Source organism: Oncorhynchus nerka, linkage group LG11, assembly GCF_034236695.1.
Source record: "Oncorhynchus nerka isolate Pitt River linkage group LG11, Oner_Uvic_2.0, whole genome shotgun sequence".
Classification (NCBI taxonomy): Eukaryota; Metazoa; Chordata; class Actinopteri; order Salmoniformes; family Salmonidae; genus Oncorhynchus; species Oncorhynchus nerka.
In genome coordinates, this window is record NC_088406.1 from 1,178,055 (window position 1) to 1,190,739 (window position 12,685).

Sequence of the window (12,685 nt, forward strand, 5' to 3'; positions counted from 1 at the left end):
CAGCAGCAGACGCAGCAGCTGTGGCAGCAGCAGTGATAGCAGTTGCAGCAGCTGTCGGTAGCAGTAGCGATAGTAGCAGTAGCAGCCGTGGCAGCAGCAGCGCGATAGTAGGTGCAGCAGCTGTGGCAATAGCAGTGACAGCTGCAGCTGCAGCCGCGGCAGCAGCAGCGCAACAGCAGCAGCAGCACAGCAGCTGCCGTGGCAACAGCAGTGACAGTTGCTGCCGCTGCTGTGGCAGCAGCAGTGCGACAGCAGCAGCAGCAGCCGTGGCAACAGCAGTGAGCGCTGCAGTTGTTGCTCGTGGCAGCAGCAGCGATGACAGCAGCAGCAGCAGTTGCCGCAGCAGCCGCAGCAGCAGCAGCGACAGTAGCAGCAGCAGCGTGGCAGCAGCAGCGACAGCAGCAGTAGCAGCTCGTGGCAATAGCAGTGACAGCAGCAGTAGCAGCTGTGGCAGCAGCAGTGCAACAGCAGCAGCAGCAGCAGTAGCAGTCGTGGCAATAGCAGTGTAACAGCAGCAGCGACAGCAGTTGTGGCAGTAGCAGTGATAGCAGCAGCAGCAGCTCGTGGCAGCAGCAGTGACAGCAGCAGCAGTAGCCGTGGTAGTAGCAGTGACAGCAGCAGCCGTGGCAGTAGCAGTGACAGCAGCAGCAGCAGCCGGTAGCAGCAGCAGTGATTAGCAGTAGCAGCTGTGCAGCAGCAGCGTGACAGCAGCAGCTGTTGCTCGGCAGCAGCAGCAGCAGCAGCAGCAGCAGTGGCAGCAGCAGCAGTAGCAGTAGCAGCTGTGCGGCAGCAGCAGTGACAGCAACAGTAGCAGCAGTAGTCGCGGCAGCAGCAGTGCAACAGCAGCAGCAGCAGCTGTGGCAGCAGCAGTGCAACAGCAGCAGTAGCAGCTGCGGCAGCAGCAGTGACAGCAGTTGCTGTTGCCGCGGCAGCAGCAGCAGCAGCAGCAGCTGCTGGCAGCAGCAGCAGCAGCAGCAGTGTTGCTCTGCGGCAGCAGCAGTGTGACAGCAGTAGCAGCTGTCGCGAGTAGCAGCAGCAGCAGTAGCAGTCGCGGCAGCAGCAGTGCGACAGCAGCAGCCAGCAGCTGTGGCAGCAGCAGCGACAGCAGCAGTGGCAGCAGTTGTTGTCGCAGCAGCAGCGATAGCAGCAGTAGCAGCAGCAGCTGCTCGGTAGCAGCAGCAGCGACAGCAGCAGCAGCAGCCGCGGCAGCAGTAGTGACAGCAGCAGCAGCCGCAGTTGTCGCGGCAGCAGCAGCGACAGCAGCAGGTAGTTGCCGCGGCAGCAGCAGCGCAACAGCAGCAGCTGCTGTCGCAGCAGCAGCAGTAGCAGCTAGCTGCTCGCAGCAGCAGCAGCAACAGCAGCAGTAGTTGCTCGCGCAGCAGCAGCGCAACAGCAGCAGCAGCAGCTGTCGCAGCAGCAGCAGCAGTTGCTGTTGTCGCGGCAGCAGCAGCGACAGCAGTAGCAGTTGCTCGTGGCAGCAGCAGCAGCAGCAGCAGTGCTGCTGCTGCTCGTGCAGCAGCAGTAGATTGATAGCAGTTGCTGTTGCTGTGGCAACAGCAGCAACAGCAGCAGCAAGCAGCAGCAGCAGTCGCGGCAGCAGCAGTGCAACAGCAGCAGCAGCAGCAGCTGTTGCTCGCAGCAGCAGTGCAACAGCAGCAGCAGCAGCAGCAGCTGCTCGCGGCAGCAGCAGCGCAACAGCAGCAGCAGCAGCAACAGCAGTTGCTCGCAGCAGCAGCGACAGCAGCAGCAGCAGCTCGCAGGCAACAGCAGTGCAACAGCAGCAGCAGCAGCAGCAGCAGCCGCGGCAGCAGCAGCAACAGCAGCAGCAGCAGCAGCAGCAGCTGTCGCGGCAGCAGCAGCGACAGCAGCAGCAGCACCGTACCGTGGCAACAGCAGCGCAACAGCAGCAGCAGCAGTTGTTGCGGCAGCAGCAGTGCAACAGCAGCAGCAGCAGCAGCAGTTGCTCGTGGCAGCAGCAGTGACAGCAGCAGCAGTTGTCGTGGCAGCAGCAGTGATTGCTGTTGCAGCGGCAGCAGCAGCAGCAGCAGCAGCAGCAGTAGCGATAGCAGCTGCCGTGGCAGCAGCAGTGACAGCAGTTGCCGCAGCAGCAGTGATTAGCAACAGCAGCAGCAGCAGCAGCAGCAGCTCGCGGCAGCAGCAGCGAGAGCAGCAGCAGCAGTTGTCGCAGCAGCAGCAGCAGCAGCAGCAGCAGCAGTGCGACAGCAGCTGCCGCAGCAGCAGTGAGTGACAGCTGTTGCCGCGGCAGCAGCAGCAGCAGCAGCAGCAGCAGCAGTGCGATTAGCAGCAGCCGTGGCAGCAGCAGTGACAGCAGCAGCTCGCAGCAGCAGCGCGATAGCAGCAGCTCGCAGCAGCAGTGCGTAGCAGCTGTTGTTAGTGGCAGCAGCAGTGACTGGTTGCAGTAGCAGCGTGTAGCAGTAGCAGTGACAGTAGCAGCAGCAGCCGTGGTAGCAGTAGTGTGACAGTAGCAGTAGCAGCTGTGGTAGTAGTAGTGTGATAGTAGTAGTAGTAGCAGTAGCAGCTGTGGTAGTAGTAGTGTGATAGTAGCAGCTGTGGTAGTGGTAGTGTGATAGTAGCAGTAGCAGCTGTGGTAGTGGTAGTGTGATAGTAGCAGTAGCAGCTGTGGTAGTGGTATAGCATTGGGGAGTGCCATTGGACAAACAGCATGGTGTCACTCCCTGAAGGCCTGTCATTATACAACATCAATACACATCATTAACATGGATCACCTTCAAATGAGGACTGCAGGAGTGCAGGAGTGCAGGAGTGCAGGAGTGCACGGCTAACCTTGACTATTAAGGAAAATATCAATATTGCAAGCTCGTATAACACGTTGTGCATAATCAGGCATGGGGGACTATGGGGATGCTGATGAAGATGCAAGCTATACGTCTCGGCCGCTGGCCGCTAAGAGCTAAACCCTGGAGCTAACAAATGGCACCCTATTCCCTTTATAGTGTACTACTTTCAGCCGGAGAACCTAGGATGACTCCCAAATGGCACCCTATTCCCTTTATAGTGTACTACTTTCAGACAGAGAACCTAGCATGACTCCCAAATGGCACCCTATTCCCTTTATAGTGTACTACTTTCAGACGGAGAACCTAGCATGACTCCCAAATGGCACCCTATTCGCTTTACAGTGTACTACTACTTTCAGACGGAGAACCTAGTTTGACTCCCAAATGGCACCCGATTCCCTTTATAGTGTACTACTTTCAGACGGAGAACCTAGGATGACTCCCAAATGGCACCCGATTCCCTTTATAGTGTACTACTTTCAGACGGAGAACCTAGGATGACTCCCAAATGGCACCCTATTCGCTTTACAGTGTACTACTACTTTCAGACGGAGAACCTAGGATGACTCCCAAATGGCACCCTATTCCCTTTATAGTGTACTACTTTCAGACGGAGAACCTATGATGACTCCCAAATGGCACCCTATTCCCTTTACAGTGTACTTACTACCTTTGACCAGTGCCCACACAGGGACCACTGGGATCTGGTCAAAAGTAGTGCACTCTATAGGAGATATGTTGCTATTTGAGAGAGTCACCGTCCTGTAGGTTTTTCGCTCCAACCCTAATCTAGCGAGCCTGATTGTAATAATTAGCTGGTTGATAAGCAGAACCAGGTTAGTTACACCTGGAGTTGGAGTGAAAACCTACAGGGAGGTGATGCTCTAGGCCTCCTTGGTTGGGGACAGATCATCCACAAACAGTAGACGTTTTGACTTGACAGAGTCTAGTATGTTGAGGCTGGGTGCTGCAGACTTATAGTGCCCTCGCCAACTCATTGACACTGAGTATACCAAACATTAGGAGTACTTTCCTAATATTGAGTTTTTTGGCCAATTTTATCTGAACACTTGTTGTTTGTGTACATTGACTGTATAATATCGCATGTTTTTAATCCAACACCACTTTCCTTCAATTTATATAGCAGACCCTCATGTCAAAATGAGTCAAAAGCTTTTTAGAAATCAACAAAGCATGAGAAGACTTTGCCTTCGTTTTGTTTTGTTTGTCAATAAGGTTGTGCAGGGTTGGGTTAGGGTTAGGGTCAGGGTTAGGGTTAGGGTTAGGGTAACCCTGACCCTAACACTAACCCTAACCTGTTGACACATATCCCACGGTAGTTATTGAGGTGACTTTTGTGGATTGGGGTGATCAATCCTAGGTTCCAAATATTGGGGAAGATGCCAGGGCAAAGATGATTTTAAAGATGATGTTGAATAGTGGTCTGTCATAATTTTAAAAAGCCAATTTGCTGATATTGTTTTCACTTGTAGTCTGCTGTTAATGATAATGCATTTTTTTCCCAGGTTGCTGTTCGTATAGTTATTGGTAGTTATTGGGGTTGAATTTGTTTCCACTTTTGTGGAGATCAGACCTTGGTTAAAAATATTGGGGAAGATGCCAGAGCTGAGGATGATGTTAAAGAGTTTTAGTATAGCCAATTGAATTTTGTAGTCTGTATATTTTATCATTTCATTGAGGATACCATCAACCCCACAGGCCTCTTTGGGTTGGAGGGTTTGTATTTTGTCCTGTAGTTCATTCAATGTAATTGGAGAAACCAGTGGGTTCTGGTAGTCTATAATAATTGATTCTAAGATGTGTAATTGATCATGTATTAGCTGTTTGTTGTTTGTTGTAAGAGCCAATCAGATTGGAGAAGTGGTTTATCCATACATCTCCATTTTGAATAGAGCTTTGTGTTGTTGTTTGTTTAGAGTTTTCCAATTTTCCCAGAAGTGGTTAGATTCTATGGATTCTTCAATTACATTGAGCTGATTTCTGAAGTCCTTTTTTCTTAGTGTATTTCTGTACTGTTTTAGTGTTTCACCATAATAAAGGTCTTCGGGGTCTCTGTGTATTTGATTGGATAGGTTTCTCAATTTCTTTCTTAGGTGTTTTCTCTCTCTCTCTCTGTCTCTCGCTCTCTACCTCTCTCTCTCTCCCTCTCTCTCTCTCTCTCTCTCTCTCTCTCTCGCTCTCTCTACCTCCCTCTCTACCTCCCTCTCTCTCTCTCTCCCTCTCTCTCTCTCTCTCTCCCTCTCTCTCTCTCTCTCTCTCTCTCTCTCTCTCTCTCTCTCTCTCTCTCTCTCTCTCTCTCTCTCTCTCTCTCTCTCTCTCTCTCTCTCTCTCTCTCTCTGATGCAAAGACTAGCCCAATGATTCATTCAAAACTCCCTGCAATGGACCAATCTAAATTAACCAACTTTCTGAAGAGTCAACAACAACATCCCCGGTCCATCAGGGCTCCGGGAAAGCCTCCAGGCCTCGCTCATCCCCATCAGGGCTCTCTGTGATGCAAAGACCAGGCCAATGATTCATTCAAAAACATCAGAGTGCAATGGACCAAAAATTAACCAACTCTGAAGAGTCAACAACAACATCCCGGTGCATCAGGGCTCCGGGAAAGGCTCCAGGCCAGTCGCTCATCCCCATCAGGGCTCCGGGAAAGCCTCCAGGCCAGTCGCTCAGCCCCATCAGGGCTCCGGGAAAGCCTCCAGGCCAGTTGCTCATCCCCATCAGGGCTCCGGGAAAGCATCCAGGCCAGTCGCTCATCCCCATCAGGGCTCTGGGAAAGCCTCCAGGCCAGTCGCTCAGCCCCATCAGGGCTCCGGGAAAGCCTCCAGGCCAGTCGCTCATTCCCATCAGGGCTCCGGGAAAGCATCCAGGCCAGTCGCTCATCCCCATCAGGGCTCTGGGAAAGCCTCCAGGCCAGTCGCTCATCCCCATCAGGGCTCCGGGAAAGCCTCCAGGCCAGTCGCTCAGCCCCATCAGGGCTCCGGGAAAGGCTCCAGGCCAGTCGCTCAGCCCCATCAGGGCTCCGGGAAAGCCTCCAGGCCAGTCGCTCAGCCCCATCAGGGCTCCGGGAAAGCCTCCAGGCCAGTCGCTCAGCCCCATCAGGGCTCCGGCAAAGCCTCCAGGCCAGTCGCTCAGCCCCATCAGGGCTCCGGGAAAGCCTCCAGGCCAGTCGCTCATCCCCATCAGTGGGCTGCTTGGGCCAGCTGTTTGAGCTCTCTAACAGCTGGTTGTTGTTTTGAGTGAAGACTGGAAAGCAGCAGGAAAGGTTGTTGTTATGTCGACCAGTAAATGCTAAGGCAAGAATGGGTGTGCAAATCAGATAATTAAAAAGTAAAGATTCTTGGCACAATTACGACGTCATGGAATAGGCTACCTTGAATATCAGACATTTCCTCCAGGGACTTTGGTCCTTGAAAAGCCATTGAAGTTATGGAAGTTCTACTGCTACAATATAGTTATTCTGTGATTACATTTTTGATCAGCTTTTATGACAGATGTAGGCGCTTTGGTTTGTTTCCCTCCAATTGACGGGTGTTTTCACTAGTCAGCTAGTTGAAACTTTGTTGTAGACTTAGACCATCCAATTAAGTTGTTTTTCTATTTTTAAAAAAAAGTCAGATTTTTAGAGCGAAACCTGAAAATATGAGCAAATCAAGGTCGTTCTCCCTGAGAATGTGGTTTTTCTGTCCTCTAGAGGATTTGACAGAAAAGAAAAGGACACATGGCACTTTGACATCTGCAATAAATAAATGTTCCACTTTATTTCAACAGTCTGTTTTATTTGCTGTTACAGTAAATCTATTCAAATCAATGTAAGAACACAAGGGCATGCTAATGTAAAAGACAGCCAGTCATTTAAGCCTGGTTTTGTATGGAATTCAGGCATATTATGGGACACAGGCCAGGTCATTATCAATTATTTAAAAAATGTGTGCGACCAAATCATTTGCTGGTGCCACCAACTGAAAAAGTGCAAAAAAATTATTTAGAACCCTGCCTACCTGTTATAAACTCAGCAAAAGAAGAAACGTCCCTTTTTCGTGACTCTGTCTTTCAAAGATCATTTGTAAAAATCCAAATAACTTCACAGATCTTCATTGTAAAGGGTTTAAACACTGTTTCCCATGCTTGCCCAATGAACCATTAACAATTAATGGACATGCACCTGTGGAACGGTCGTTAAGACACTAACAGCTTACAGACGGTAGACAATTAAGGTCACAGTTATGAAAAATAAGGACACTAAAGAGGTCTTTCTACTGACTTTGAAAAACACCAAAAGAAAGATACCCAGGGTCCCTGCTCATCTGCGTGAACATGCCTTAGCCATGCTGCAAGGAGGCATGAGGACTGCAGATGTAGCCAGGGCAATAAATTACAATGTCCGTACTGTGAGACAAATTCAAATCAAAAAAACAAACCATTTGCTAGCTACATTTTTTCCTCATTGGACTTGCATATTCAATGTAATTGCGTCATGATTGCAAGGTGCCCCGATATCTTTTCCAACTGTCCTGACGATATCTTTTCCAACCGTCCTGACGATATCTTTTCCAACCGTCCTGACGATATCTTTTCCAACCGTCCTGACGATATCTTTTCCAACCTTCCTGACGATATCTTTTCCAACCGTCCTGACGATATCTTTTCCAACCGTCCTGACGATATCTTTTCCAACCGTCCTGACAATATCTTTTCCAACCGTCCTGACGATATCTTTTCCAACCGTCCTGACGATATCTTTTCCAACCGTCCTGACGATATCTTTTCCAACCGTCCTGACGATATCTTTTCCAACCGTCCTGACGATATCTTTTCCAACCGTCCTGACGATATCTTTTACGTTAGTTTGTTTTAATGCAATTCTAACCAATCAGAAATGAGTGCTGTGGGATATATACTGCATATACCAGTCAAACGTTTGGACACACCTTCTCATTCAATGGTTTTTCTTTTCTACATTGTAGAATAATAATGAACACATCAAAACTATGAAATAACACATACGGAATCAAGTAGTAACCATAAAACTCAAACAAATCAAAATATATGTGATTGTGGAGGCCAGGTCATCTGATGCAGCACTCCATCACTCTCCTTCTTGGTCAAATAGCCCTTACACAGCCTCGAGGTGTGTTTTAAGTCATTGTCCTGTTGAAAAACAAATGATTGTCCCACTAAGCACAAACCAGATCGAATGGTGTATCGCTGTGGTAACACAGTGATTGGAAACAAAAATCTCAAATTTTGACTCATCAGACTAAAGGACAGATTTCCACCGGTCTAATGTCAATTGCTCGTGTTTCTTGACCCAAGCAAGTCTCTTCTTCTTCTTATTGGTGTCCTTTAGTTGTGGTTTCTTTGCAGCAATTCGACCACGAAGGCCTGATTCCTCTGAACAGTTCATGTTGAGATGTGTCTGTTATTTGAACTCTGTGAAGCCATTTTTTCGTCTTCAATCTGAGATGCAGTTAACTCTAATGAATTTATCCTCTGCAGCAGAGGTTACTCTGGGTCTTCTTTTCTTGTGGTGGTCCTCATGAAAACCAGTTTCATCATAGAGCTTGATGGTTTTTGTTACTGCACTTGAAGAAACTTGCAAAGTTCTTGAAATGTTCTGTATTGACTGACCTGTATGTCTTAAAGTAATGATGTACTGTCATTTGTCTTTGATTATTTGAGCTGTTCTTGCCATTATATGGACTTGGTCTTTTACCAAATAGGGCTGTCTTCTGTATACCACCCCTACCTTGTCACAACACAACTGATTGGCTCAAACATATTAAGAATGAAAGAAATTCCACAAATGAACTTTTAACAAGGCACACCTGTTAATTGAAATTAATTCCAGGTGACTATCTTGTGAAGCTGGTTGAGAGAATGCCAAGAGTGTGCAAAGCTGTCATCAAGGCAAAGGGTGGCTACTTTGAAGAATGATTGTACTCAAATGGTTCTATGGTCAGTGTGTACTCCAATTGTTCTATGGTCAGTGTGTACTCCAATGGTTCTATGGTCAGTGTGTACTCCAATGGTTCTATGGTCAGTGTGTACTCCAATGGTTCTATGGTCAGTGTGTACTCCAATGGTTCTATGGTCAGTGTGTACGCCAATGGTTCTATGGTCAGTGTGTACTCCAATGGTTCTATGGTCAGTGTGTACTCCAATGGTTCTATGGTCAGTGTGTACTCCAATGGTTCTATGGTCAGTGTGTACTCCAATGGTTCTATGGTCAGTGTGTACTCCAATGGTTCTATGGTCAGTGTGTACTCCAATGGTTCTATGGTCAGTGTGTACTCCAATGGTTCTATGGTCAGTGTGTACTCCAATGGTTCTATGGTCAGTGTGTACTCCAATGGTTCTATGGTCATGGCCAATGGTTCTATGGTCAGTGTGTACTCCAATGGTTCTATGGTCAGTGTGTACTCCAATGGTTCTATGGTCAGTGTGTACTCCAATGGTTCTATGGTCAGTGTGTACTCCAATGGTTCTATGGTCAGTGTGTACTCCAATGGTTCTATGGTCAGTGTGTACTCCAATGGTTCTATGATCAGTGTGTACTCCAATGGTTCTATGGTCAGTGTGTACTCCACTGGGTCTATGTCCACTATGGACAATAGCCAGGGAGACTTGGATGAAGAGCTTAGACTCAGAGAGGTTGCATGAGTTAGACACATAATGTCCATTGGGTGTATGGTCAGTGTCTATGACTGCTTAGTTAGGTTGCATTAGCTAGACAGATCGTGTCCATTGTAATCACCCCAATTAGAGAGGAGAAGTCTTCTAGGTCCCTTGGACATCATGTCAGTTCTGTCTATAAGTTGTAAAGCTGTCCTAGGGAGGTCACAGCTGTGGAGCTGTCTGAGGTCTGTACCATTTTAATGCCTTCCCCTTTGGGAGAAATTATACGCCTGGATCTGCCTCTTTTAATTAATGAGGAACTCGGGGGTTGTGTGCCAAACGTCACCCTATTCCCTATATAGTGCACTGGTTTTATGTAGGGCACATAGGAAATAGGGTGCCATTTCGGACACAACCTTCAAAGGGCCGAGCTGTGTCACTTTATTAGACCAATCAACGTTTCAGCACTTATCTTTTTTTTGAAAGATTTAAATCACTTGCTCATGTATAGCAATTAGCACAAGGAGTATAACAGAAAAAAATAACAAGATAATAATTTAGGAGTGGCAGTATTCCTCTCCAAGGAATGTGGGATGGATGAAGAGATAGGAGTGGCAGTATTCCTCTCAGACGTACAGTATGTGGGATGGATGAATCGATAGGAGTGGCAGTATTCCTCTCTAAGGTATGTGGGATGGATGAAGAGATAGGAGTGGCAGTATTCCTCTCTAAGGTATGTGGGATGGATGAATCGATAGGAGTGGCAGTATTCCTCTCTAAGGTATGTGGGATGGATGAATCGATAGGTGTGGCAGTATTCCTCTCAGACGTACAGTATGTGGGATGGATGAAACGATAGGTGTGGCAGTATTCCTCTCTAAGGTATGTGGGATGGATGAATCGATAGGTGTGGCAGTATTCCTCTCAGACGTACAGTATGTGGGATGGATGAATCGATAGGTCTGGCAGTATTCCTCTCTAAGGTATGTGGGATGGATGAATCGATAGGAGTGGCAGTATTCCTCTCAGACGTACAGTATGTGGGATGGATGAATCGATAGGAGTGGCAGTATTCCTCTCAGACGTACAGTATGTGGGATGGATGAATCGATAGGAGTGGCAGTATTCCTCTCTAAGGAATGTGGGATGGATGAATCGATAGGAGTGGCAGTATTCCTCTCTAAGGTATGTGGGATGGATGAATCGATAGGTGTGGCAGTATTCCTCTCAGATGTACAGTATGTGGGATGGATGAATCGATAGGAGTGGCAGTATTCCTCTCCAAGGAATGTGGGATGGATGAAGAGATAGGTGTGGCAGTATTCCTCTCAGACGTACAGTATGTGGAATAGATGAATCGATAGGTCTGGCAGTATTCCTCTCAGATGTACAGTATGTGGGATGGATGAATCGATAGGAGCGGCAGTATTCCTCTCAGACGTACAGTATGTGGGATGGATGAATCGACAGGTCTGGCAGTATTCCTCTCAGACGTACAGTATGTGGGATGGATGAATCGATAGGTGTGGCAGTATTCCTCTCTAAGGTGTGTGGGATGGATGAATCGATAGGTGTGTCAGTTTTCCACTCAGATCTACAGTATGTGGGATGGATGAAGAGATAGGCGCTCTAGTGCAGGGTGGATAGTATATCTTACCACTTCAAAGCTGACCATCGTGTCAGTCTGCCACTTCTCTGTACCTCTTTCAATTCTCATGTTTCAGCACCAATGGGGGTGGTCGGTCAAAGACACCTGGTGGTGTGTGACAGGACTGTATAATGCAGCTCACTCACTCACTCACACACACACACACACACACACACACACACACACACACACACACACACACACACACACACACACACACACACACACACACACACACACACACACACACACACACAGTCTTGTACAGCTAACCTTCTGGGGACACACAATTCAGTCCCATTCAATATCATATTTTCCTAAAACCTAAACCTAACACTAACCTGTACTCTTACCCTAGCCCTAAACCTTAACCCTAGCCCTAAACCTTAACCCTAGCCCTAAACCTTACCCTAGCTCCTAAACCTTAACACTAGCCCTAAACCTAAACCTTAACACTAGCCCTAAACCTTAACCCTAGCCCTAACCTAAACCTTAACACTAGCCCTAAACCTAAACCCTAGCCCTAAACCTAAACCTTAACCCTAGCCCTAAACCTTAACCCTAGCCCTAAACCTTAACCCTAGCCCTAAACCTTAACCCTAACCTAAACCTTAACCCTAGCCCTAAACCTAAACCTTACCCTAACTCCTAAACCTTAACCCTAGCCCTAAACCTTAACCCTAGCCCTAAACCTTACCCTAACTCCTAAACCTTAACCCTAGCCCTAAACCTTAACCCTAACCTAAACCTTAACCCTAGCCCTAAACCTAAACCTTAACCCTAGCCCTAAACCTTAACCCTAGCCCTAAACCTTAACCCTAGCCCTAAACCTTACCCTAACTCCTAAACCTTAACCCTAGCCCTAAACCTTAACCCTAACCCCAAACCTTAACCCTAGCCCTAAGCCTTAACCCTAGCCCAAACCTTAACCCTAGCCCTAAACCTTAACCCTAGCCCCAAACCTTAACCCTAGCCCTAAACCTTAACCCTAGCCCTAAACCTTAACCCTAGCACTAAACCTTAACCCTAGCCCTAAACCTTAACCCTAGCCCTAAACCTTAACCCTAGCCCCAAACCTTAACCCTAGCCTTAAACCTTAACCCTAGCCCCAAACCTTAACCCTAGCCCTAAACCTTAACCCTAGCCCTAAACCTTAACCCTAGCCCCAAACCTTAACCCTAGCCCTAAACCTTACCCTAGCTCCTAAACCTTAACCCTAGCCCCAAACCTTAACCCTAGCCCTAAACCTTAACCCTAGCCCTAAACCTTTTTTTATTTCACCTTTATTTAACCAGGTAGGCTAGTTGAGAACATGTTCTCATTTGCAACTGTGACCTGGCCAAGATAAAGCATAGCAGAGTGAACAGACAACACAGAGTTACACATGGAGTAACCAATTAACAAGTCAATAACTCAGTAGAGAAAAAAAAGGGGAGTCTATAAACAATGTGTGCAAAAGGCATGAGGAGGTAGGCGAATAATTACAATATTGCAGATTAACACTGGAGTGATAAATGATCAGATGATCATGTACAGGTAGAGATATTTGTGTGCAAAAGAGCAGAAAGGTAAATAAATAAAAA

The 12,685-nt window shown here is 47.7% G+C and overlaps 1 protein-coding gene and 1 pseudogene across 1 annotated transcript in view; both read left to right on the forward strand.

The window, feature by feature from the left end:
- The window catches only part of LOC135574078 (polyhomeotic-proximal chromatin protein-like), a 5,278-nt pseudogene extending 2,342 nt beyond the window's left edge, over positions 1-2,936 (forward strand).
- Positions 1-12,685, forward strand: part of LOC115124438 (contactin-5-like) — a 653,850-nt gene that overhangs the window by 137,034 nt on the left and 504,131 nt on the right.